At 46.4% G+C, this 26,385-nt stretch overlaps 1 protein-coding gene across 4 annotated transcripts in view; it reads right to left on the bottom strand.

Annotated features, from left to right (window-relative positions):
- LOC130284196 (oncomodulin-like) overlaps positions 1-26,385 on the bottom strand; it is a 52,174-nt gene that overhangs the window by 7,466 nt on the left and 18,323 nt on the right. For 2 of the 4 annotated variants that reach the window (XM_056534310.1, XM_056534308.1), the window contains exon 2: positions 12,218-12,346. The exons of 1 other annotated variant lie outside the window; for it this stretch is intronic. The gene's annotated coding sequence lies outside the window, so the exon portion shown is untranslated. Of the gene's footprint in view, positions 1-12,217; positions 12,347-20,646; positions 20,737-26,385 lie in introns of those variants that run through there. One more of the 4 variants, XM_056534309.1, reaches the window with a different exon arrangement.

The following is a 26,385-nucleotide window of genomic DNA, read 5'->3' as shown; positions in this document are numbered from 1 at the left end:
TGTAGAATGATCTCCCACCCAGTGGTCGCTCCACCCATGGAAGAAGACAGGCTCCCTCTGTACACCTGACTAGTTATGTAATGTCTCAGGCCGCACTGCAACCTGGGAAAACCTGAGCCAACACTCATTTGTATGCTGTTAAAATAAATGTTGGGGCAAAAATCACATAAGAATTGTGAGACCACCATAAAACACAGGTACAGACACCATACTATGAACTACACTAACTTTACAGCCCCTGTAGCATAGTCAAATAAATAAAAAATCCCGGAATACCCCTTCAAGGGTCCGTTCACGCAGAGAATTTTGCTACCATTGACTTAAATGCGTCAAAATCTGCAATAGTGACAGATTTGCAGATTTTCAGCCAACCTATTGAAGTCAATGGTAGCAAAATTTGCAGGAGATTTTCTGCAGCAAATACACACAGGTGATTTTGCACAAAATCACGTGTGATTAGAACTTTAGAATCTGTCTGGGAATGAGGCGAAACGTCACCTGGGCGGTCACTTCTCGCTTCTCCCACCACAAATACTGACGGATTTACAAGGGACAGTCAAAAACTATGCACACTTTTATATTTTTGTTGGAAACGGAGAAGGTGCGAGGAGTAGTAATTGGTTGTGTCTTAGTGTGTTATGTGACTTGCATTGCAAAAAGAGGTGGCTATGTAAAAAAAAGATGTAATTTGTTTTTTATGTAACTTGTATTCAAATAAATAGATTTCAAAAAGTGTAGAAACTTTTTGAAGGTCCCTCATATAAATCCAGTGAATGCTAGAAAAGCTCCTATGGGCCAGTTCCCTTACGGAAGTTTTTAATGATCAGCCCAACATTTGAACATATACAGTTGTATGCCTATACATGTGCATATAATCCTTCCATCTAAGCCATGCCCACTTTTTGGGAAAGTGAAGTGCACAATGCAAAATAAAAAAAGTCAGAAACAAGCTGTGTGTAAAAAAAAAGTTCTGACCATTCTTGGCGACACACAGCGCACAATTACAGCTTGAGCGCACTTGGGGACTATGAAGCGAGCTCAGGAGGTAAACTGGCTTCATATACGGCAAGGGCTGGTGTTCTAAAGTTTTCCAGGACCCAGAGGATTGTGGGACCACATCAAGTCCAGTGTTAAGGCATCCCTTTCTCTCCTCCCTGCCTCTCTCTTAAAGCAGAGAAGCAAGGTGGGACCGCATGCCTTCCAGTGTGCAACCACAACTCATACCCTGCCCTCTTATCCACTGTAAAAGGCAAGAAGGAGGTGTGCAGATGGCCCAGTCAATGAGGACATTGTTGGCTGTGGAGGGGAAGTGTTACAATCCTCTGGATCCCAGAAAACTTTACATCACTGGCTTCTATCAGGAGCTGACACTCACCATTAATGACCAACATCAGCAATCACTGTAACTATATGATAATTTTGGTGATACATTTGTCTAAGCCTATACAACCTATTGGATGTCTTAAGTAGCTCCAGAATGTCATTTAAATTTTGTGCAATTTAGAGCTCAGAGTTGCATCTAAAGTCTGACATCCATTAGGCCACATCCCTTTGTCAGGCGTAAAAGTGTCCCAGTGGGGTGCACAGCATGTACGCTACTTTTCTGGTGTAAAGTACACCAATAATTTGGCGTATTTGCTAAATCTTCCACATTGTTTTTTTTTTACAATACATTATTATATTTGGGTTCAGTATTTAATGTTGGATCTCCTGCACTTTCTGTTCATGATGAAATAAATCATAAACTCACAGCACTTAAAGACTTTATACTATAGTGATTAATTATCATTTATCCAAAATAACAGGGTTTACAATTGGTGGATCTAATGCCAGACACTCCTATGTGACCCCCATCCACCCATACAAATCCCGTCACTGAACTTTCCACCTATGTCCTAATCACAGATGGTTATGATAAATTGATCATTTGCCTTTTAGGAACAGACTAGAATAAGAATACTTTGGGTATAATATATTCCTATAGAGTCATATGAAATCTTGTGTATTTCATGAGACTACAAAAAATCTGGAAAAAAAATTCAAACACATTGGCTTTATTTATTGGCCCTATTATGCTGTTCCTTGAAAAAGTCTATCTGACGAAACGTACGTCGAAACGTGTGGTGCCTGGGTGTAACATGGGTGAGTGCAATATCTTAGAATCATAGTATGGTATATTACATTAGCACATTAGGAGAGTGGTAGGAAGTTTACAAGCCTGATATAGTGCACCCCACTTTTTGTTTTACATTGATTGTGCAATAAAGGGCTAATAGCAATATACCACCTACCTCTGTCTCCCACCTCATGTTAGTATATATGAATTTTGCACTTTCTTTTGACCATTTTATGTATCATTGACATCCAGTCCCACCTGATTGTATGTTAATTAACTCTTTGGTGTTCCCTATATGTGTTTGGATTTAAAATAAAGACAAATTTTAGTATCAGTAGTAAGTGCTCAGATTTTTTTGTGTACAATTGTGGATATTGCAAATTGTGATTTGTTTTCTCAATAGGGTTGCCTTGAAACCTTATGCAATGTTCATGCATTCATTACCTCCTAGACAAAGCTGTGGGGCTGAGAGTCTAGCAATTGGTTGAGGTCACATTGGCCTAATAAATAGGTAAAAAATGCTTTTTGGCTGGAATACCCTGTTAATAGCTGAATAACTGGTGGCTTCATACTAGCAACCATCAGTGCAACCAAGCACTTAAAGCCGGGGTACTCTGGCCATGAGACATCTTATTCCCTATCCAAAGGATAGGGGATAAGATGTCTCACCGCGGGGGTCCCGCCACTGGGGACCCCCGCAATCTTGTATTCGCCACCCACCTGTTTGAGCTGCACGTAGCGGTGCCAGCTCACAAACAGCCGGGTGGTGACCACATGGCCAGAGTATTGTGACGTCACGACTCCGTCCCCGTGTGATGACCCCCCCCCCCAGCTATGCAAGTCTATGAGAGGGGGAGGGGCCGCGGTGAGACATCTTATCCCCTATCCTTTAGATAGGGCATAAGATGTCTCAGGGCCGGAGTACCCCTTTAAGATGTCTGATCGCAGGGGTGCCGCCGCTGGGGACCCCAGCGATCTCCCTGCTGCACCCGGCATTCGCTTAGAGCATTGGGTGCAGTGCCAGAGGCTCGTGACATCACGGCCGCACCCCGCTCGTGATGTCATGGCCACGCCCCCTCAATGCAAGTCTATGTGAGGGGGCATGATGGCCAACACACCCCCTCCTATACACTTGCATTAAGGGGGCATGGCCATGATGTCACAAGCAGCTTGACCGTGACATCACGAGTCTCCACCCCCGCATTGCCAGTCGAAGTTCGCTCCATGCACTGGATGTCTGGCCGATGCCGCAGCCGAGATCGCGGGGATAAAGGGGGATAAAATGTCTAGGGGCAGAGTAACCCTTTAAACAACTGTAATATATGGAACTGGTTTATTTGGACACATTAGTAGGTTTTCTTACATGAGCTGTTTTAGATAAAGCATTTCTATATTCCGGCCGACCATCTATGTGTACCTGCCCCCTGAGAGGTGATGTTGGCCATAGAAGGATAGATGGCAGTTAGATTTTAACATGCCTGATCCTTGTGTTCTCAGAGAAATAAACCACTAAAGGTGTTTTACATTCAGCTTTCTCCCTTCTCCTGCTTAAAAGCACATGCATGCCCAGTTGTACCAAGAGTGCATGTGTATAGATCGCTCAGAACTTTGCTAAAAGTTCGGTGCAGCTAAAATTCGAACTTTGGGTGGTTTGGCAGAATCTGCTGTAACAATATCAGCCACATGGCAAAAAGAAGAAGGAGTAAGGGGGAAGAATGAATTGACCATAATGCCTTTCAAACAGCTCTCGCAGCCAATCAAAAGGCAGTATGGGGGGTGATGGCAGAGCCACTATAAAAGCCTATGCATATAGCTTCAGAAGCCATTTTAGAGATAGCCGGTGTTAGGTGAAGATCTCTGTGAGGGACACTAAGCAGTGAACAACACAGATAGCAATAGGACCACACATATAATAATTGTAGTAAAGCAGCTGTCATGAACGTTGGGTAGGGAGAAGTGAGCCCTAAAGCTGTCTCTATAAACCACTCTTCCTGCCTACTTGCCCATCCGCCCTAAATGACGGATCAACAACTTGGAGCCAATCCCTTCCTATCGCTAAAGTGCATGGGCATCAAAGTCAACAAAACAGACAGAACTGTACATGTCGGGAAACAAGTCAGGAACATAATGGAACCAACAAACAGATATATAAATACAAACAAGGCAGGATATAGCATAATAACATACAGTTCAGAAACCGGAATCAAGATTAACGGCAGATATGATAATATGAACAGATCAAGACTAGATATGGGGATAAGTTTATAGCAGACAAAACCAGGCGATGCAGGGGATGAACAGGTAAACTGAATGCCAGAACACTAAACGGGTCAGGAAATCAAGAGCACTGTTCACACTGGTCTCCGAACTAGGAACACAATAGACACCCCACTCCAAGCATGGAGGGACATCAATACCAAAGACAAATAGACTCCTAGCCAGCGGCACTCTCCACATAGTCATCAGGATACTGGCCTAGGAGGAAACAAAAATCCTAAATACAAGCAAACACGGGTACAGGCACAAGACTCACTCCTAGATAGACGGATTAGCACAAGGCTCAGAACAGGATTCTATCCTAGGAGATCCAGGATCAAACAAGGTCAAAACAGGACTGACAAAATGCACAGTGTGATTACAGACTAAGGAAACCCAAAGCAAATGCAGAACGAACATACACAAATACTACAACCCGACAAATGTACTAAAACATGGTAAATACTCAGGATAAAGGCTCAGACAAACATAGATAAGGTGCATAATAAACAAGACATGGTCAGAGTACAGATCTAATTACCAGCAGAGAGTTTCAGCAGAGCTATGGTCTAAACTAGGGATCGACCAATATCGATTTTTTTAGGGCCGATACCCATCATCTGTCACCTTTCCGGCTGATAGCCGATAACTTATACCGATATTCCGGTATAAATTATCGGCTATTTCAACCTCCCCCCGGCGGGGCAGAAGCCGTTGCAGATCATTGATTTGATAAATTGATAAATCAATGAACTGAGCGGCTTTTGCCGGGCCAGAGACCTCCGCCGCCCGCTTCTCTCTCCCTGCCTGTCCTGGGGTCCTGAGTCTAACCACCACAGTTGCCCCATCGCCTCCCCCCCATCCTCTGCCCACATAGAGCTGCCTCCCCCCCATCCTCTTCCCACATACTGCCGCCGCCCCCCCATCCTCTGCCCACATACCGCCGCCGCCCCCCCCGTCCGCGATCCTTCTGGCTCCGTCGGCATGCTGCGCTGTCACTGTGCGCACTGATGGTGACGTCGCATTGGGGACGTCACTGGTCATTACGCAGCGCACAGCAACAGCGCAGGAGCCAGAAGGATTGCGGACCCCGGGAACAGGTAATTATAACACCAGGGATGGGGGGGAGGCGATGGGGCGGCGGCGGTATGTGGGCAGAGGATGGGGGGGAGGCAATGGGGCAGCGGCATGTGGCCAGAGGATGGGGGGAGGCAATGGGGCAGCAGCGGCGGTATGTGGGCAGAGGATGGGGGGAGGCAATGGGGCAGCGGCGGCGGTATGTGGGCAGAGAATGGGGGGAGGAAATGGGGCAGCAGCGGCGACGGTCGTCTCTGGCTGGGGGCGGGGCTTTATCGGCATATCGGCAAGGTAATTGCCGATACCGATAATGTCCAAAATAGTGATTATCGGCCGATAATATCGGCCAAACCAATAGTCGGTCGATCCCTAGTCTAAACCCCACCCAGGATGCCATAGGCTGGAAGCATTAACTCTTCCGAAACAAGGGAGAATTAACACAGAAACTGTTCAGACAAAACAATGTCTAAACAGGACCAAAAGCAGAAAATACAAAATACAGAAAAACTGACATTACAGCAGCATTCAGCATCTGTTCTGTCAGTGCAAAACCTGTATTAAATAGAAATGTGACAGTTTTTTTTTGTTTTACACTAATTGTGAATAAAAAAAACTGCAAAGAGGGTTTTATGTCACTTTTGTGCACTTTTTAGGATGCCAATCCTGTTGTTATTCCCAAAAAGGGATAATTTTTGGACCACTTGGAAAAAGGCATTGCTTTTCCAAGATGTACCAGTCTTTCGATACCTCTGTGTGCATATAAACACCGGCAGGCATCTGCCTCCAAAAAGGAATAATCTTTGGATATTCATTTAAAAAGCAGTGTGGTTACCACTAGGTACCATCCGTATACTCATAGCCATACATTTTGCTGTAACTTTGAAATTTACTTTTCCTTACAAACAGCTCAAATGTACATACTGTAGATACCCTCCTAGATGACCCTACAATGTTATACAATGCTTTTAGGGTTCTTAGACTCAAGTGGGTCTTAATCAAATGGAAATAAATTGTTCTTTTGCAGGTGCTGGTTGCAGCAGTGGCTGTATCCAAGGCATCAGGTCAATGTTGATAGCATCAAGATGCCTTCATCAGATATGCAAACTAGAGATGTGCGAATTTTCCCAAGAACATATAGTGGCTGAATGACACAGCCTGGAGTTGGCGGCAGCATGAGGAGACCACATAGTGGCTGAATGACACAGCCTGGAGTTGGTGGCAGCATATAGTGGCTGAATGACAAAGCCTGGAGTTGGCAGCAGCATGAGGAGAACATATAGTGGCAGAATGACAGGATGGAGGTTTCGGCAGCATGTGGAGAACATATAGTAGCTGAATGACACAGTGTGGAGGTGGCGGCAGCATGAGGAGAACATACAGTGGCTGAATGACACAGCCTGTAGGTCGCGGCAGCATGAGGAGAACATATAGTGACTGAATGAAACAGCGTGGAGGTGGCGGCAGCATGAGGAGAACATATAGTGGCTGAATGACACAGCCTGGAGGTGGTGGAAGCACGAGGAGACCATTTAGTGGCTGAATGACACAGCATGGAGGTGGCAGCAGCATGAGGAGAATATAGTGCCTTAATGACACAGCCTGGAGTTTGCAGCAGCATGAGGAGACCATATAGGGGCTGAATGACACAGCCTGGAGGTGGCGGAAGCATGAGGAGACCATATTCTGTAGCCTTAATAGGGGTGTAGAACACTTTGCCTTGTCCTAACACGCATAGTGAGCGTGCTGAGTTAGTGAAATAATACTGTTATTCAGTATGACATGCAGATTATAGGCATCGCTATGCCTATAATCAATCACATCAAAACTTGGTGGTGTAGGTGGCACATGGTGTTTTTTTGCACACCTTTCCTTTTGTTTGATATAAAAAAAAATTTGAGTACATATATTTTATTATAAGAAAAGGTTAGTTTTAGCTAATGCATATCATCAATACTTACTTGTTGTCTGATGGTGAACAATGTAACTGGGGAGCAGCACCTTAAACATGTTTTGCATTAACCATATTTGGGAAGTGTTGGTGTGGCACCATCGTCAATCTACTCTGATGCATCAGGCATTGGTGGGTGGAAATCCTGGCTGATCCATGCCTGATTCATCTTCACAAAGGTCAGTCTCCACATTTTTTGTGGACAGACGAGTTCTCCTTGGGATTACTATGGCCCCCACCGCATTAAACACCCGCTCTGATGGCACGCTACTGGCTGGGAAGGACAGCTTTTCCAGGGCAACCTCTGCTAGTTGCAGATACAAATTAAGTTTGGCCGCCCAGAAGTCCAACGGAGCTTCTGTGTGTGTTGGCATGGTCATTTCAAGGTATGCCATCACCTGCTGGTTCAGATCCTGCTCCAGGTGTACCTGCTGCTGATGAGTTGCTTCACTATGCGGGTGAAGAAAGCTACTAATCAGCCCCTGTAGACTTGCTGATGAGTAGCACTGCTGATGGAGCTGGTACTGCTCCTGCCACCCCACCCCTCCTCAGCAGCCATGGCAGTGGAAGGTGAGCGCAGAGGGCCCCCCGAGTCAGACCTGCGAGAGGATGGACAATTGCACAGATAGGCATTGGCCAACTGACTGTGTAGGATGTCTCTATAGTAGGTCAGTTTGTCCTCCCTCTCAGTGGGTGTTAAAAAGGCCCCCATTTTGTGCCGGTAGCGAGGGTCCAATAAGGTGGAGAGCCAGAAGTCATCCTGCTGCCGAATGGTAACAGTTCGGCAGTCACTACGCAAGCAAGTGAGCATGCACCGTGCCATTTGTGACTTGGGGGATACCGTTCTGATGCTGCAGCTCAAGAAGGGTGTGCTTTGCGGTGTACGGGTGGCTGAAGTGCATGCAAAGTTTCCTTCCCATTGTTAGGATGTCTTGCAGATGGGGGAACACTTCAGGAACCACTTGACAACCAGATTGAACACGCGTGCCATGCCATGTCTCAGACAAGATGTTCTTCCCGTTGTCGGTCACCATGGTTCCCATTTCCAGTTTTCGTTGAGTAAGCCATGATTCAATTTCTTGATGAGTTACTTTTGCCAGTTCCTCCCCTGTGTGACTCCCTTCGCCAAGGCAAACCCTGTGAAAAAGAGACACTGCTGTGCCCTGCACACATGGTATGCTGGAGGGGCACTGAGACTTGTCTGTGCAGTAGAGGCTGGTGGATGGTGGAGTATGAGGAGGCGGAGTCGCACACTGTCACAGGACCAACCGCTTGAGAGGGTGGAGGCGGAAGCGGCGTGACCTGTCCAAGTTGCTGTTGTGACTGTGCAGGAACCACATTCAACTAGTGGGCCGTAAAGGACATGTATTGTCCCTGACCATAGTTACAGCTCCACATGTCGGCACTGCTGTGCACTTTGGTACACACCGACAGGCTCAAGGGCTGGCCCACCTTCTGTTCCACAAAATTGTGCAGGGCTGGTACTGCCTTCTTTGCAAAGAAATGACGGCTTGGAACTCTTCACCTCGGCTCGGCACAAGCCATACGTTCTCTGAAAGGTGCAGAGTCCACCACTTGAAAAGGGAGGGACTGCAGCACCAGCAACTGTGGGCGCATACTGTTGTCTCTTGGACATGGCTTCGCCTATGGATTGCTGGTGGAATGACTGAAGTAGGAGGAGCAGGAGCATCTGGAGTGACAGAAGATGGGTATGACACACAGCTCCCTTCGGCTAAGGTGGTGGAGTCTTGGCTGGCTGAAACGGAGCGGCGTGCCACTGGGTGATGCAGCAGGCTGGACCACCACATCGGAGCCACGGTTCTCCCAGGCCACTTCATGGACACACTGCATATGTTGACACAGGGCCGTGGTGCCAACATTGGGGCCCTGGCCATACTTCACCTTCTGCCAACACATCTTGCATGTGGCCATGTTAACCTCCTCCGGATGCTTGATAAAAAACTGCCACACCGCTGAGTAGCTGATTTTCCCACCAACAGTTTGCACTGATTGCTACTGCCGCTGACTCCAGGAACCCCTGTTCCACTACCTCAGGGTAAGGTAGGCTGTCGCGAAGCAGGTGGTCTACCCCGGGCACATTTTGCTCCAGACTTTCCACTTCTGACGCCATGCTGACTGCCAATCATGCTACCACCTTGCTGGCTCAGCTGCTGCCTCACGGGCAACCTGCAACCCTCTTCTCCTGATGATGATAAAGGCCCTTCTGCACCCAGCTCCCAAGTGCTATAGGCATCATCATCATTGAGTTGTGTCTGAACGTCACTGATGTCCTCCTCAGGTTCCTCAACAGTGTCTGCTTCAGGAGCGTGAATGCTCACAACACCACCTCCCACGCCACTCTCCTCATCATTACTTGCCCTCCTAGCAGAGGAAGCGGTGGATGTCTCCTCCACTTTTTGACTGGGCAGTAGCTGCTGACTGTCCTCTAGATCGTCCTCACTAAATAGTGGAGCTGAACCCACAGCATAAGATACTTCTTTGGGGGAGGGAACAGCATAGGACAGAGACAATGGGAGGACAGGGACTGCTCCCTGGCCATGCCAACTGAGGGTTGTGTCTGAGGAACTGTTCACTGGGGGTGTCAGATGCCACTTGTGATGAAGTGGATGACCGCGTTAACCAATCGATGACAGCAGATGGGTTGCTGGTCAAGACACGACCGCTAGCTGATACTGGGAGCTCAGGCCTCTCGCAGTGACTTCTCCTGCCACTTGCCCCTAGTCTGCTGTGACCTCTGCCTGATGAATTTAGGCTTCTGCCACTCCTCTGTGCACATCCTGGCACTTCTCTGCCAGACATACTTAGTGCTTATATGAGGGGAGTACAATAAGCTCCACCACGCTTAAAACAGTATTTGTCTACAACACCAGCAGGTGTGTACTTTTGCCTGGCCTTTCACAGTATCTAGGCCCTTGAGACTTTAACGGGAACAAAATAGTACACCACTTAGAAGTAATTATGTGGTATGCATCTATGAGGGGAGGACAATGCGCTACAGTACGCATAAAAAGGTATTTGTGTACAACACCAGCTGGTGAATACTTTTGCCTTGCCTTTCACAGTATCTAGGCCCTTGGTATGTGGTATGCACTTATGAGAGGAGGATAATGCGCTACAGTACGCTTGAAAAAGTATTTGTGCCCCGCACCAGCCGGTGAGTACTTTTGCCTGGCCTTTCACAGTATCTAGGCCCTTGAGACTTTAACAGGAACAAAATAGTACGCCACTTAGAAGTAATTATGTGGTATGCACCTATGAGGGGAGGACAATACGCTACAGTACGCATAAAAAGTTATTTGTGTACAACACCAGCTGGTGAATACTTTTGCCTTGCCTTTCATAGTATCTAGGCCCTTGAGACTTTAACAGGAACAAAATTGTACACCACTTAGATGTACGTATGTGGTATGCACTTATGAGGGGAGGACAATGCGCTCCAGTACACTTATAAAAACTATTTGTGTACAACACCAGCAGTACACACCAGTGCTGCAGCACACAGTCTCTGTGTACTACACCTAAAATTGCACTCGCTCTCTCAATCAGTGCTTCTAGGCAGGATTTGTGCTTGAGCTGAATTGCTGCTGTTCTGTGCAACACACTATGCAACACACTGCTCTTTGTCCCTTTCTGTAATAGAACACTGTAGTGACTGTCCCTCTGTGCAATAGAATGCCGATGTGACTAGGAGGTGAATTGCTGCTGGAAAAAAGTTTTTCTGGCCAACACACAGCACTGTCTGTCTGTTCCTATCTATCTCTCTGCAAGGCTGAAGTGACTGGCTGCAAGATGGCTACCGATTATATAGGGCTGTGACATCACAGGGAGTGACTGGCTGCTGATAGGCTGCATGCTGCATGTGATTCAGGGTCATCCCACCTACCCTTATTCCCGCCTTCCCAGAATTCCTTTCCCCATGTCCTCACATGTGGATCCGCCATTTTAGATGCCCTGGAGCCTGGACCGCTCTAAATGGAGTTTAATGAAATTGTGTCTGATATTGCAGCTCAGCTCCATTGCAAGAAATTAGTCTTAGCTACAATCTAACAACCAATAGACAGACCTGAGGATGTTTTTATAATGAAGCAGCCATGTAATTTTCATTCTGTACAACAATTTTGCCTATACACAATATGGACAGAATGCTTAATAAATTTCGAAGACTACCAAGCACACTCTTAAAATTGGGAGGACTACTTCCATGTGCTCGATGTCCCCCATATCAGAAAATATATCAGAGGAATGGCTGCATTACACACAGTAATTAACACATCATGTACAGCTTCTCTGTCACAAGTTTTATTCATGGTTTGCATTAGGGATGAGCGAATCGAATCTGACAAATCGGAATTCATTATGAATTTCAGGAAAAATTTAATTAAACATTATATTATATGAGATCCCTTAAAACAGGGATAGGAGCTCTACGCCTTGTTTTCCATATGTCAGAAACCCACGGCAATAACCCAGAAGCTTTGAAATTTTTGGTAATCGAGCGAGTAGAAGTCCCCAAGCAAGGTTATACTAAAGAGCAAGAACTATTGAGAAAAGAAGCCCTTTGGATCCTCCGAACTGAAGCCACAGGTCCTTTAGGCCTTAATGATAAATTTGAAGTGAGTGCATTGATTTAATCTCATGCACACATGTTTATATATCGAAGGTACATGAGGACATAAGGGTTTCTTTTACTCAAGTCATCACAAAAGAACTCGTTAAAGCAAGAAGGTTGTTATGCACCTTATATGTTACACTTCACTCTGGTGAATAGAAGGTTAATATGTACCTGTGATAATCCTCACCTGTTACATAACACACCTCTTCCTTCACGTCATCAAGCATCGGCCTGACGAAGCGCTCCGTAGTGCAAACGCTCCATCGATGTCTTGTATACCCCCGCGTCCTTACCATCTCTCTCCCCTGCATGTAACCTGTGTGTATGAAGATACAATAAAGAAGCCCCTGATTGAAAAGACCCGGTGAGTGCTCCGCAGTTCCTACTTTGTTTCATACGTCTACTGTTTTCTACTTGTGTGATTGCACCGAAGAGGATATCAGGAACGGCTTACAGGGACTGTACGGACCAGGTATCCATATATCCAGTGCAGTATTGGGTTGGTGCCTAGATCATTACCTTGTGGTTGTATTGTATAGAAATTGTTACATGCCATACATTAAATACAAGCAGAAGAGAATTGTTTGTATTCTGGTTCACCTTGATCTCAACTGTATGTATCATTGCAGTTATATTTATACCGTATATCCCGGCGTATAAGACGACTTTTTAACCCTGAATTTTCTTCTGAAAAGTCGGGGGTCGTCTTATACGCCGGGTATTGAGGTCCGGGATAGGAAAACTTCTGATTATCTGCCCGGGCCGGCTCCCGTGTGTGGCTGCAGGCGGGGGCCGGCCAGACCAAGTAAAAACTAATACTGTATACTAAAAACCAGGGTGCCTCCAGCTGTTGTCAAACTACAACTCCCAGCACGGCAAAGGCTGTCCGGGCATGCTGGGAGTTGTAGTTTTACAACAGCTGGAGGCCCCCTGGTTTTTAGTATACAGTATTAGTTTTTACTTGCTCTGGCCGGCCCCCACCTGCAGCCACACACGGGAGCCGGCCCGGGCAGATAATCATAGGTATTCCTATGCCAGACATCCCTGTGTCCCGAAAAATCTTTTCGGGACATAAGGATGTCCGCCGGTCACTTACCATTCCCCGGCGTCCTCCTGCGATCCTCCTTCGGTCCTCCTGCGCTCCGGTCCTCCGTCTCTATGGTTGTACGCACGGGACGTCAGTGACGTCACGTGCCTACAACCATAGAGGCAGAGGAGCACAGGACCAGGAGGACCACAGGAGGATGCGCGCCGACCGGGGCCTGGTGAGTGACCGGCCGTGCTATCTTAAGTGATCCGGTCACCGCTTCCCGGTCCCGGCACCTACTGCTATGGTCCATAGGCCATAGCAGTAGATGGTGACCCGGGCCAGAGGAGCGGTGATCGGAACACTGTGGGGGCAGACCAGTACAGACATACAGCCTGCAGCCATACACTGTATATGGCTGGAAACTGTATGTCTGTTGGGGGGAGCTGCCAATCTAATGTGGGGGGAGCTGCCTACTATTGTGGGGGAACTGCTGACCTAATGTGGGGGGGGAAGCTGCCTACAAATGTGGGGGGAGCTGCCTACATATGTGGGGGGAGCTGCCTACAAATGTGGGGGGAGCTGCCTACTATTGTTGGGGGAGCTGCCTACAAATGTGGGGGGAGCTGCCTACTATTGTGAGGGAACTGCCTACTATTGTGGGGGAAATGCTGACCTAATATGGGGGAATTGCCTACAAATGAGGGGGGAGCTGCCTACTATTGTGGGGGAACTGCTGACCTAATGTGGGGGGAGCTGCCTACAAATGTGGGGGGAGCTGCCTACAAATGTGGGGGGAGCTGCCTACTATTGTGGGGGGAGCTGCCTATAAATGTGGGGGGAGCTGCCTACAAATGTGGGGGGAGCTGCCTACTATTGTGGGGGAACTGCCTACTATTGTGGGGGAATTGCCTACAAATGTGGGGGAGCTGCCTACTATTGTGGGGGAACTGCTGGCCTAATGTGGGGGGAGCTGCCTACAAATGTGGGGGAGCTGCCTACTAATGTGGGGGAACTGCTACTAATGTGGGGGAGCTGCCTACTAATGTGGGGTGACTCCCGACCTATTGTGGGGGAGCTGCCTACTATTGTGGGGGAACTATACTGCCTACCTAATGTGGGGGAACATGATGCCTACCTAATGTGGGGGGAACTACAAGGTACCGTACATCGCGGTAGGAGGGGTAGTCTTATATGGCGAGTATATCCCAAATTCTATATTTTGACTGTAAAAGTTGGGGGTCGTCTTATACGCCAAGTCATCTTATACGCCGGCATATACGCCGGCATATACGGTAAGTTATAAGTTATAATTATTGTTATACCAGCGCTTGGGTTTTATATTGATGTTTATTGCCCAAAAATTTTGCTGCCAGGTATTTTTATAGATCTTTTATTTTATTTATTTATTTATGGATTTTTTATTTATATAAAAAACTAAAATAAATGAATAAATACCAGCGCTATATGGGTTTTATAATAAGTGAAAATAATTTATTAGTGAGATAAAACTTTACTGGTTGCCAGAGTCCTAGTCTCAGTCCCATCCAACACCATTGCGATGAACTAGAATTGGGATTGCAAGCCAAACCTCCTCATTCAACAACAGTGTCTGACCTCACTAATGCTTTTCTGAATGAATGCGCAAATATTTCCACAGACACATTCCTAAATCTTGTACAAATTTCTTTCAGAAAAGTAAAAGCAACTATATTTCCAAAACGGACCAACTCCATATTAATGTCTATGGATTTAGAATGGGAAGTCCTAAAATCTCCAGGTAATGTAATGTGTAGGTGTCCCAATACTTTTGTTTAGAGTGTATATTCTTCATTGTGTAATGGTCGCCTTTTGAAGTTGTTGCTGGGCTGCAATACCACATATAGCCTGTGGAAACATGTGGTGCTATTTTTGAAAAAAAAATGAGCCTGGTCAACCCCTTTTAAAAACATAACAATGGAAAATGAAAATTTCTAGGCACGATTGGATTACCCATCAAAGAGAAGATTTCTCATGATCCTTCATTATTATTTATAGAGAGGATGTGCAGGAAACGGTTTGACATAGGACGCAGGTCCTTTCCTGTTTTCTCTAAATCCTTTTTTTAGTCTTTCTGTAATAAGTTTGTAGCTTGATGAGTTTTTTCCAATTGTACAATCCTGGTTGTGCTTTTTTGTGATTTTTCTCAATCCACCCCACCTCAATCTCACTTCAATAGCCCGACATAACAAGTCTTCAGATCAGGTTATATTTTTGCAGACATCTCTGTGATTGTTGCGGATTTATCAGGTTTTTTTTCTCTTTTCCCCAGACAAAAGGTTATGATAGACTACACCCTTATAATTAATCATAATGCTTGCCTGTCACTTTATAATTAAATGGTCATGTTGCCAGGTATTTACTGTACATGATTTATGAAACTATGACAATGCACTCTATGACCCAAACTTTACAGAATATAACCTAGAGTATAAAATGAGCCAATGTAACAAAATAAAGAACAAGATGATGGTGGGCTTGTTTACTGGCATAAAATGTCCTGTCTAATTTCAGGCTGCCAGAGATCATGCATTTTATTGATTTCAATAGAAGGTATTCTGGCACATACTGCCGTATACCTGCACTGTGCCCATACAGTGGGGCAAAAAATTATTTAGTAAACCACCAATTGTGCAAGTTCTCCCACTTAAAAAGATGAGAGGCCTGTAATTTTCATCATATGTATACCTCAAGTATTAGAGACATAATGAGAAAAGAAAATCCATAAAATCACATTGTCTGATTTTTTAAGAATTTATTTGCAAATTATGGTGGAAAATAAGTATTTGGTCATCTACAAACAAGCAAGAAATCTGGCTCTCACAGACCTGTAACAACTTCAAGAGTCTCCTCTGTCCTCCACTCATTACCTGTATTAATGACACCTGTTTGAACTTGTTATCAGTATAAAAGACACCTGTCCACAACCTCAAACAGTCACACTCCAAACTCCAAAGAGCTGTCGAAGGACACCAGAAACCTGCTCCTCCCCGGAGCGCTCGCGGCGTTCCTCTCTCTGCAGCGCCCCGGTCAGACCCGCTGACCGGGAGCGCTGCACTGACACTGCCGGCGGGGATGCGATTCGCATAGCGGGACGCGCCCGCTCGCGAATCACATCCCAAGTCACTTACCAGACTCGTTCCCCGTTTGTGCTGTCCCGGCGCGCGCGGTCCCGCTCCCTAGGGCGCGCGTGCACCGGCTCTTTAAGATTTAAAGGGCCAGTGCACCAATGATTGGTGCCTGGCCCAATCTGTCTAATTAGCCTCCACCTGCTCCCTGTCTATTTAACCTCACTTCCCCTGCACTTCCTTGTCGGATCTTGTTGCCATTGTGCCTTGAGAAAGCAATTACTGTGTTTGCCTTACCAGTGTACCTGACCTCTTGCTATTGCTATTGAATACGAACCTTGCCGCCTGCCCCGACCTTCTGCTACGTCTGACCTTGCCTCTGCCTAGTCCTTCTGTCCCACGCCTTCTCAGCAGTCAGCGAGGTTGAGCCGTTGCCGGTGGATACGAGATGGTTGCTACCGCCGCTGCAAGACCATCCCGCTTTGCGGTGGGCTCTGGTTAAAACCAGTAGCAACCTAGAACCGGTCCACCGACACGGTCCACGCCAATCCCTCGCTGACACAGAGGATCCACATCCAGCTAGCCGAATCCTAACATGGAGGAGAAAGAATGCGGAGTTGCATCCAAAGAACAATGTATTCACATGTGCATGACTAAGGGGGCACGCACCCAAAACGCAGTTGCGTCCAAGGTGTTGAGCAGGAAGGACATCTCAGCTCAGATCCATCTGTTTTTGATACTAAGCTGCACTTTGTAAGAAGATTTATTATGAAATTTCTACAATAAATGAAAATGAAAAAGCAAGATACGAACATCGTAATTGTGAGTTGCTACCCGGCTGGGTCTAAATTTAAATGGAACATTAGTCAGTATTTTCTCAGCCCACAGTGTGTAAATACATTGAAGCTTAAGTTGGGAGAGGTGTAACTCCCTAGTGGGAATACACAATTCACATTGTGAACTTTGGCAGGAATATATTTGTGTATAATTGCATCCAAAGAACACCATATCTACTGTGAAGCATGGGGGTGGAAACATCATGCTTTGGGGCTGTTTTTCTGCAAAGGGACCAGGATGACTGATCTGTGTAAAGGAAAGAATAAATGGGGCAATGTATTGTGAGATTTTGAGTGAAAACCTCCTTCCAACAGCAAGGGCATTAAAGATGAAATGTGGCTGGGTCTTTCAGCATGACATTGATCCCAAACACACCACCCGAGCAACGAAGGAGTGGCTTCGTAAAAATTATTTCAAGGTCCTGAAGTGACTTAGCCAGTCTCCAGATCTCAACCCCATAGAAAACCTTTGGAGGGAGTTGAAAGTCCATGTTGCCCAGCGACAGCTCCAAAACATCACTGCTCTAGAGGAGATCTGCATGGAGGAATGGGCCAAAATACCAGCAACAGTGTGTAAAAACCTTGTAAAGACTTACAGAAAATGTTTGACCTCTGTCATTGCCAACAAAGGGTATATAACAAAGTATTGAGATGAACTTTTGTTATTGACCAAATACTTATTTTCCACCATCATTTGCAAATAAATTCTTTAAAAATCAGACAATGTGATTTTATGGATTTTTTTTCTCATTATGTCTCTCATAGTTGAGGTATACCTATGATGACAATTACAGGCCTTTCTCATCTTTTTAAGTGGGAGAACTTTCACAATTGGTCGCTGACTAAATACTTTTTTGCCCCACTGTATTGGTGAATAGATCTGACAAAATTTATTTATTTAGTACATTTGGGCACTGCAGTATATGCTTTATTTGTGGGATAGGATAGTGTATTCTACCACCAGTTATCAGTGTTTGCTATATGTATACTGGATCGATATTCCTGTGCTTACCTACAGCCATTACCCAGGTCATGTGAAATCCTAACCTGGAATAGGGCAGCTCAAGATAATTCGAATTGCCTATAATTTTATGTTCCCAATTATATACAACTCAAAAAACTATCATTTGCAAATGTTATACAATAGGCATTTTTAATGAGTCACTACGTTCAAAGTGGACCTTTTTTTTAGTGTATAAACTAAGGCCATGGCTGTTTAGAGTGTCTGACCCTGAATCCATGCATACCTGACATAATTGACCCCTCTTCATATGCAAATTAGCCTAGAGAGCATAAGAATATGACTGTTGTCATTAATACTCAAGTTTTCGTTACACCCATGTGTATTATGCCTTGTGTTTATGAACTCTGTATGGTGACAACACTGAAGAAATGACCCTCTGCTACAATGTAGTGAGTGCACAGCCTGTATAACAATATTTAATATTGGGTCCCCTAAAAATAACTCAGCACACAGCCATTAATGTGTAATCCGTGGCAACAAAAGTGAGTACCCCCCTAAGTGGAAATATCCAAATTGGACCCGATCAGCCATTTTCCCTCCCTGGGGGTGTCATGTGACTCGTTAGTGTTACCAGGATTCAGGTGTGAATTGGGAGCAGGTTCTTAAATTTGGTGTTATTGCTCTTACACTCTCTAATACTCGTCACTGGAAGTTCAACGTGGCATTTCATGGCAAATGACTCTCTGAAAATTTTAAAAAGGTATTGGTGCTCTACATTAAGATGAATAAGATTGCCAAGACCCTGAAACTGAGCTGTACCACTGTGGGCAAGACCATGAAACTATTTCACAGGACAGGTTCCACTAGGGTCAGGCCTTACCATCATTGACCACAGAAGTTGAGTGCACGTGCTCAGGGTCATATCCATAGGTTGTCTTCAGGAAATAGATGCTGCCAGCATTGCTGCAGAGGTTGAAGGGGTAGGAGGTCAGCCTGCCAGGGTTCAGATCATATGCTGCACACTGGATCAAATTGGTCTGCATGGCTGTCATGCCAGAAAGTAGTCTGATATAAGTACAAATCTGCTCCACTATGAAGCCCCCACTGCAAAGCAGACAGGAACGAACCTCAATCACTGGACAGAAAATGCGATAAGAAGTGTCCAGCACAGTCCTCTACAATAAACTACTTTTAGGGTAGTACAATCTGCATTCTAAAGTAAGCTGGAAAATATGCTTCAAATAAGATTAAAAAAAAAATGCTTGCTAATAAAAAAAAATCCTCTAAATTACATGTGTAAAACACACCTTGAAATACACATGTATTTTCTGCTTCCATTTTACTCCCTGTGAAGATAGCCTAAGAATGCATAAAGTATGACAATGAAGGCCTCATAAACTTTTATACCACTTCAGGGTGTATTTGTTTTTCAGAGGTCTCCACACTGAAAGAGATCTTAGCCCGAGGCAGTAATATTAGAAGCACTTGGTAACTTGGTCTCTGGAGAGTAAATAGGATAATCTTGCTTGATGCTTTTGAAGCAGTTCCTGAAGCAAATTACCGGGTGGTGGATGCTATAGACTTTACTCACTAGTGTCACCTAGGTATATTATATGTGCTTCGTACACTAGCTGGCCTTGCTTTGTGTTATTTATGATGCCAACAAATCCAAAGGATTCATAGTGTGTAGTAGAAGGTGAGAAGGTTTAAGTTGACTGCCAGATTGTTGAAGTGATAGCTAGATATTGATCATGCATTAAAGGGGTATTCCGGGCAAAAATATTTTATAAGATGTCTGATCGTGGGGGGGCCCGCTGCTGAGACCCCCCGTGGTCTCCCTGTAGCATCCGCATTCTGTCTACTGTAAACTCTGATTGTTAGCTTAAACTTTAAACATGACTATGGGATTCTTTTAATGAAATCATGTTTTATAATAAATGCCCCTTGCTGGATCCTCCCACTGCCCTATCTTCAGCAGCAGATCAGCACACAAAAAGGAGTAGGCAGCAGCTTCTGTCCAACTACATTTCTCTGCTAGAAGAGCTTAAAAGAACTTGGTGGAACAGCTTCTTGGATTCAACTGTAAGTGTTTTTAAATACATTTGCATATTAATATAGAGGAGTCGGAGTCGGAAGTACAAAGAACTGTGGAGTCGGAGTCGGAACATTTATCTACTGACTCCACAGCCCTGCATGCCACATCAGCTAAAGGTAAGCACAAGGTATACACAGGAACCTCTATCTATTAGATTACTCTCTAATAATATAAACCTACAAACCAAAAGATTGCGGCATAAATAATTTATGTTAAAATGTATATACTTTATATCATGTTAAAATTGTGCATCACATCAACAAATAATGAATACATATACAAAAACAAGACACATGGCAACTGGAACACAGGGGACAACAATGGCCGGTCAAAAAATATCTACAAAATATACTGTAGACAAAAGCTGAATTAGCAGACAAATACATATATTGCATGTGCAAAAGTACAAAAAGAGCAACAACAATTACATAAGCAATACCCACATTTAGCAACATAAAAGACCAGACCACTGAACGCCCACCCCCACAGGTGTTTCAGGAAAACACCTAGGGGTGTCACAGTTTGGTTACAGTATGATATTTATACAAGCAATGTTTAATCATAAAACAAATAATCCCATAACACACCTGAACACGAGTGGGCCCCGTGCATACAATCCTTAGTAATGGCGCCGGCCGCCGAGCAAAGCTCAGCCTCCAGAAGTGGCATCATGTGGCCAATCATGTGGCCACACAGACAGAACACATAGAGACGTCACATCTAGGGGGAACTAGAAGCTGGAATAATAGCCTAGCTGGATTATAAAAACAAAAGATTTTTTTAAAGATATTAACTATGCCGTTACGCTATCCCGATAGAAACATATGTTACCAACATGGAAAAGACCTTCAATTCAGGACGATCCTGCTGCTGTATATTGAGGTCAGTTTAAGATCTAGAGTTACAGACATTAGTTATTTATTGAAGACGCTCCTCATCTGAAACACATCTTTCCTTCTGCTACAATAGGATGAACATTACAGCTGTGTTTATGTTTGCATCTTGTTATAATGCTACAGTATATTCTATTATTATATCAGTATGGTAGGTTCTAGGGATCGACCGATTATCGGTTTGGCCGATATTATTGGCCGATAATCGCAATTTTGGACATTATCGGAATCGGCAATTACCTTGCCGATATGCCGATAATGCCCCGCCCCCTGGCCAGAGACTACCATCGCCGCCACTGCCCCATTGCCTCCCCCCATCCTCTGGCCACATGCTGCTGCCCCATCTCCTCCCCCCCATCCTCTGCCCACATACCGCCGCCGCCCCATCGCCTCCCCCCATCCCCGGTGTTATAATTACCTGTTCCCGGGGTCCGCAATCCTTCTGGCTCCTGCGCTGTTGCTGTGCGCTGCGCAATGACGAGTGACGTCCCCAACGCAATGTCACCGTAAGTGGGCACAGTGAAAGCGCAGGATGGCTACGGAGCCAGAAGTATCGCGGACCCCCGGGAATAGGTAATTGTCACGATTCGGCTGGCTGGAGGTGGATCCTCTCTGCCAGAAAGGGATTGGCGTGGACCGTGTCGGTGGACCGGTTCTAAGTTGCCACTGGTATTCACCAGAGCCCGCCGCAAAGCGGGATGGTCTTGCAGCGGCGGTAGCAACCAGGTCGTATCCACCGGCAACGGCTCAACCTCTCTGACTGCTGAGATAAGCGCGGTACAAGGGAGTAGACAAGAGCAAGGTCGGACATAGCAGAAGGTCAGGGCAGGCAGCAAAGATCGTAGTCAGGGGCAACGGCAGGAGGTCTGGAACACAGGCTAGGAACACACAAGGAAACGCTTTCACTGGCACAATGGCAACAAGATCCGGGGAGGGAGAGCAGGGGAAGTGAGGTATAAGTAGGGAAGTGCACAGGTGAAAGTACTGATTAAAACCACATGCGCCAATCAGTGGCGCACCGGCCCTTTAAATCGCAAGGACCCGGCGCGCGTGCGCCCTAAGGAGCGGGGCCACGCGCGCCCGGACAGCACAGACGGTGAACGGGTCTGGTAAGTGAGTCGGGATGCGTCCCGCATCGCGAATCGCATCCCGGCTGGGACCATTATCGCAGCGCACCCGGTCAACAGGTCTGACCGGGGCGCTGCGAATAAGAGAACGCTGTGAGCGCTTCGGGGAGGAGCAGGGACCCGGAGCGCTCAGCGTAACAGTACCCCCCCCCCCCTTGGGTCTCCCCCTCTTTTTGGAACCTGAGAATTTGAGGATAAGATTTTTGTCCAGGATGTTGTCCTCAGGTTCCCATGATCTCTCCTCTGGGCAGCAATTCTCCCAATCCACCAAAATTTTTTTTTTACCTCTGACCGTCTTGGATGCCAGGATTTCTTTCACCGAAAAAACGTCAGAGGACCCGGAAACTGGAGTGGGAGAAACAACTTTGGGAGAGAAGCGGTTAAGGATGAGTGGTTTAAGGAGAGAGACATGGAAAGCATTGGGAATACGGAGAGAAGGAGGAAGAAGGAGTTTGTAAGAGACAGGGTTGATCTCGCACTTGATTTTGAAAGGACCAAGATAACGTGGTCCCAGTTTATAACTGGGAACACGAAAGCGGACATACTTGGCGGAGAGCCATACTTTGTCTCCGGGAGAAAAAATGGGGGGAAATCTTCTTTTCCTATCGGCATGTTTTTTCATCCGGGATGAAGCCTGTAAGAGAGAATTTTGAGTCTCTTTCCATATGGTGGAGAGGTCCCGAGTCACCTCATCAACAGTGGGCAGACCAGAGGGCATGGGAGTGGGAAGGGGGGAAGAGGGTGACGGCCGTACACCACGAAGAATGGGGATTTAGCGGAAGATTCGGAGACTCTGAAATTGTACGAGAATTCGGCCCATGGTAGAAGATCTGCCCAGTCATCCTGGCGGGAGGAAACAAAATGTCGCAAATAATCACCCAAAACCTAATTAATTCTTTCTACTTGCCCATTAGATTGGGGATGATAAGAAGATGAGAAGTTTAATTTGATTTTGAGCTGATTACAGAGGGCCCTCCAGAATTTAGACACAAATTGAACGCCTCTATCCGAAACGATATGCGTGGGCAGCCCGTGAAGGCGAAAAATGTGTATAAAAAATTGTTTCGCCAACTGAGGCGCAGAAGGAAGACCTGGAAGAGGGATAAAATGTGCCATCTTGGAGAATCGATCAACGACCACCCAAATAACTGTGTTGCCATGGGATAACGGTAAGTCAGTAATAAAGTCCATACCAATCTGAGACCAGGGTCGTTCAGGAACAGGCAGAGGATGGAGGAGACCAGCAGGTTTCTGGCGAGGGGTCTTGTCCCGGGCACAGACTGTACAAGCCCGCACAAAATCACCAACATCAGCTTCCAGGGTAGGCCACCAATAAAATCGAGAGATGAGCTGGATGGATTTTTTGATGCCAGCATGGCCTGCGAGGTGTGAGGAGTGTCCCCACTTGAGAATCTTGAGGCACTGGCGTGGAGAGACGAAGGTCTTCCCTGGAGGAGTTTGTCTGATGGAAGCTGGAGTAGTGGAGATCAGACAGTCCGGAGGAATAATGTGTTGCGGGGAAGCTTCCACTTCATAGGCATCCGATGAACGAGAGAGGGCATCAGCCCTAATGTTCTTGTCAGCAGGGCAGAAATTAATTTAAAAGTTAAAACGGGCAAAGAACAACGACCACCTAGCCTGGCGAGGGTTCAGCCGTTGGGCAGACTGAAGATAAGAGAGATTCTTGTGATCAGTGTATATAATAACTGGATATTTGGATCCCTCCAGCAGGTGCCTCCATTCCTCAAGCGACAATTTTATGGCCAGTAGTTCTCGATCGCCAATGGAGTAGTTTTTCTCCGCCGGAGAGAAGGTCCTAGAAAAGAAACCACAAGTAACAGCATGCCCGGAAGAATTTTTTTGTAGGAGTACTGCTCCAGCTCCCACCGAGGAGGCGTCTACCTCCAGCGAGAAGGGCTTAGATGGATCAGGTCTGGAGAGTACGGGAGCAGAAGAAAAGGCAGTCTTGAGATGATTGAATGCGTCTTCCGCTTGAGGAGGCCAGGACTTCGGGTTGGCGTTTTTCTTGGTTAGGGCCACGATAGGAGCCACAATAGTGGAAAAGTGCGGAATAAATTGTCTGTAATAATTGGCAAACCCCAAAAAACGTTGGATAGCACGGAGTCCAGAGGGGCGTGGCCAATCCAATACGGCTGATAGTTTTTCTGGGTCCATTTGTAGTCCCTGGCCAGAGACTAAGTATCCTAGGAAGGGAAGAGATTGGCATTCAAAGAGACATTTTTCCATTTTGGCATATAATTGATTGTCCCGAAGTCTCTGAAGAACCATGCGGACATGCTGGCGGTGTTCTTCTAGGTTAGCAGAAAAAATCAGAATATCGTCTAGGTAAACCACAACACAGGTATATAGAAGATCACGAAAAATTTCATTTACAAGGTCTTGGAAGACGGCAGGGGCGTTGCAAAGCCCAAAGGGCATAACCAGATATTCAAAGTGTCCATCTCTGGTGTTAAATGCTGTCTTCCACTCGTCCCCCTCCCTGATGCGGATGAGATTATATGCACCTCTTAAGTCCAGCTTGGTAAAGATGTGGGCGCCTCGTAGGCGGTCAAAGAGTTCAGAGATAAGAGGTAGGGGATAGCGGTTTTTTACAGTGATTTTATTAAGTCCGCGGTAATCAATGCAAGGGCGTAGGGAGCCGTCTTTTTTGGAAACTAAAAAAAATCCAGCTCCGGCAGGGGAGGAAGACTTGCGGATAAACCCCTTTTTTAAATTCTCTTGGATGTACTCCGACATGGCTTGTGTTTCTGGAGCAGACAGAGGATAGATTCTGCCCCGGGGTGGAGTAGTACCAGGGAGGAGGTCAATAGGACAGTCATAAGGCCTGTGAGGAGGCAAAGTCTCTGCTTGTTTTTTGCAAAAAACATCAGCATAATCCAGATAGGCCTTGGGGAGACCAGATAACGGAGGAACCACAGGGTCTTCACTGACAGTACAGGGAGCAGGCTTAAGACAGTCCTTGTGGCAAGAAGTACCCCAGTTCTTGATTTCCCCGGTGGTCCAATCGAGGGTTGGGGAATGGCGTTGAAGCCACGGTAATCCAAGAAGAATTTCCGAAGTGCAGTTAGAGAGGACCAGAAACTCAATTTTTTCGTGATGGGGTCCGATGCACATTAAGAGGGGTTCCGTGCGGTAACGCACAGTACAGTCCAATCTTTCATTATTAACAGAGGCGATGTAGAGGGGGCTGGCGAGACTGGTCACCGGGATGTTGAACCTGTTGATGAAAGAGGCCAACATAAAATTTCCTGCAGATCCGGAATCCAAGAAGGCCATAGCTGAGAAGGAGAAGGTAGAAGAAGAAATCCGCACAGGCACAGTAAGACGTGGAGAAGCAGAGTTCACATCAAGAGCTGTCTCACCTTTGTGCGGAGTCAGCGTGCGTCTTTCCTGACGTGGAGGTCGGATAGGACAATCCTTCAAGAAATGTTCGGTACTGGCACAGTACAGGCAAAGGTTCTCCATGCGGCGTCGTGTCCTCTCTTGGGATGTCAAGCGAGACCGGTCAACTTGCATAGCCTCCACGGCGGAAGGCACAGGAACGGATTGCAGTGGACCAGAGGAGAGAGGAGCCGGGGAGAGAAACCGCCTCGTGCGAACAAAGTCCATATCCTGGCGGAGCTCCTGACGCCTTTCGGAAAAACGCATGTCAATGCGGGTGGCAAGATGAATAAGTTCATGCAGGTTGGCAGGGATTTCTCGTGCGGCCAGCACATCTTTGATGTTACTGGATAGGCCTTTTTTAAAGGTTGCGCAGAGGGCCTCGTTATTCCAGGACAATTCGGAGGCGAGAGTACGGAATTGGATGGCGTACTCGCCAACAGAAGAATTATCCTGGACCAGGTTCAGCAGGGCAGTCTCGGCAGAAGAGGCTCGGGCAGGTTCCTCGAAGACACTTCGAATCTCTGTGAAGAAAGAGTGTACAGAGGCAGTGACAGGATCATTGCGGTCCCAGAGCGGTGTGGCCCATGACAGGGCTTTCCCAGACAGAAGGCTGCCTACGAAAGCCACCTTTGACCTTTCAGTTGGAAACTGGTCTGACATCATCTCCAAATGCAGGGAACATTGTGAAAGAAAACCACGGCAAAATTTAGAGTCCCCATCAAATTTGTCCGGCAAAGACAATCGGAGGCTGGATGCGGCCACTCGCTGCGGAGGAGGTGCAGGAGCTGGCGGAGGAGATGATTGTTGAAGCTGTGGTAGTAGCTGCTGTAGCATCACGGTCAGTTGAGACAGCTGGTGGCCTTGTTGCGCTATCTGTTGCAACTGCTGGGCGACCACCGTG

Source organism: Hyla sarda, chromosome 8, assembly GCF_029499605.1.
Source record: "Hyla sarda isolate aHylSar1 chromosome 8, aHylSar1.hap1, whole genome shotgun sequence".
Classification (NCBI taxonomy): domain Eukaryota; kingdom Metazoa; phylum Chordata; class Amphibia; order Anura; family Hylidae; genus Hyla; species Hyla sarda.
The sequence above is the reverse complement of the archived record's forward strand: the minus strand, read 5'-3'. Positions and strand labels throughout refer to the sequence as shown.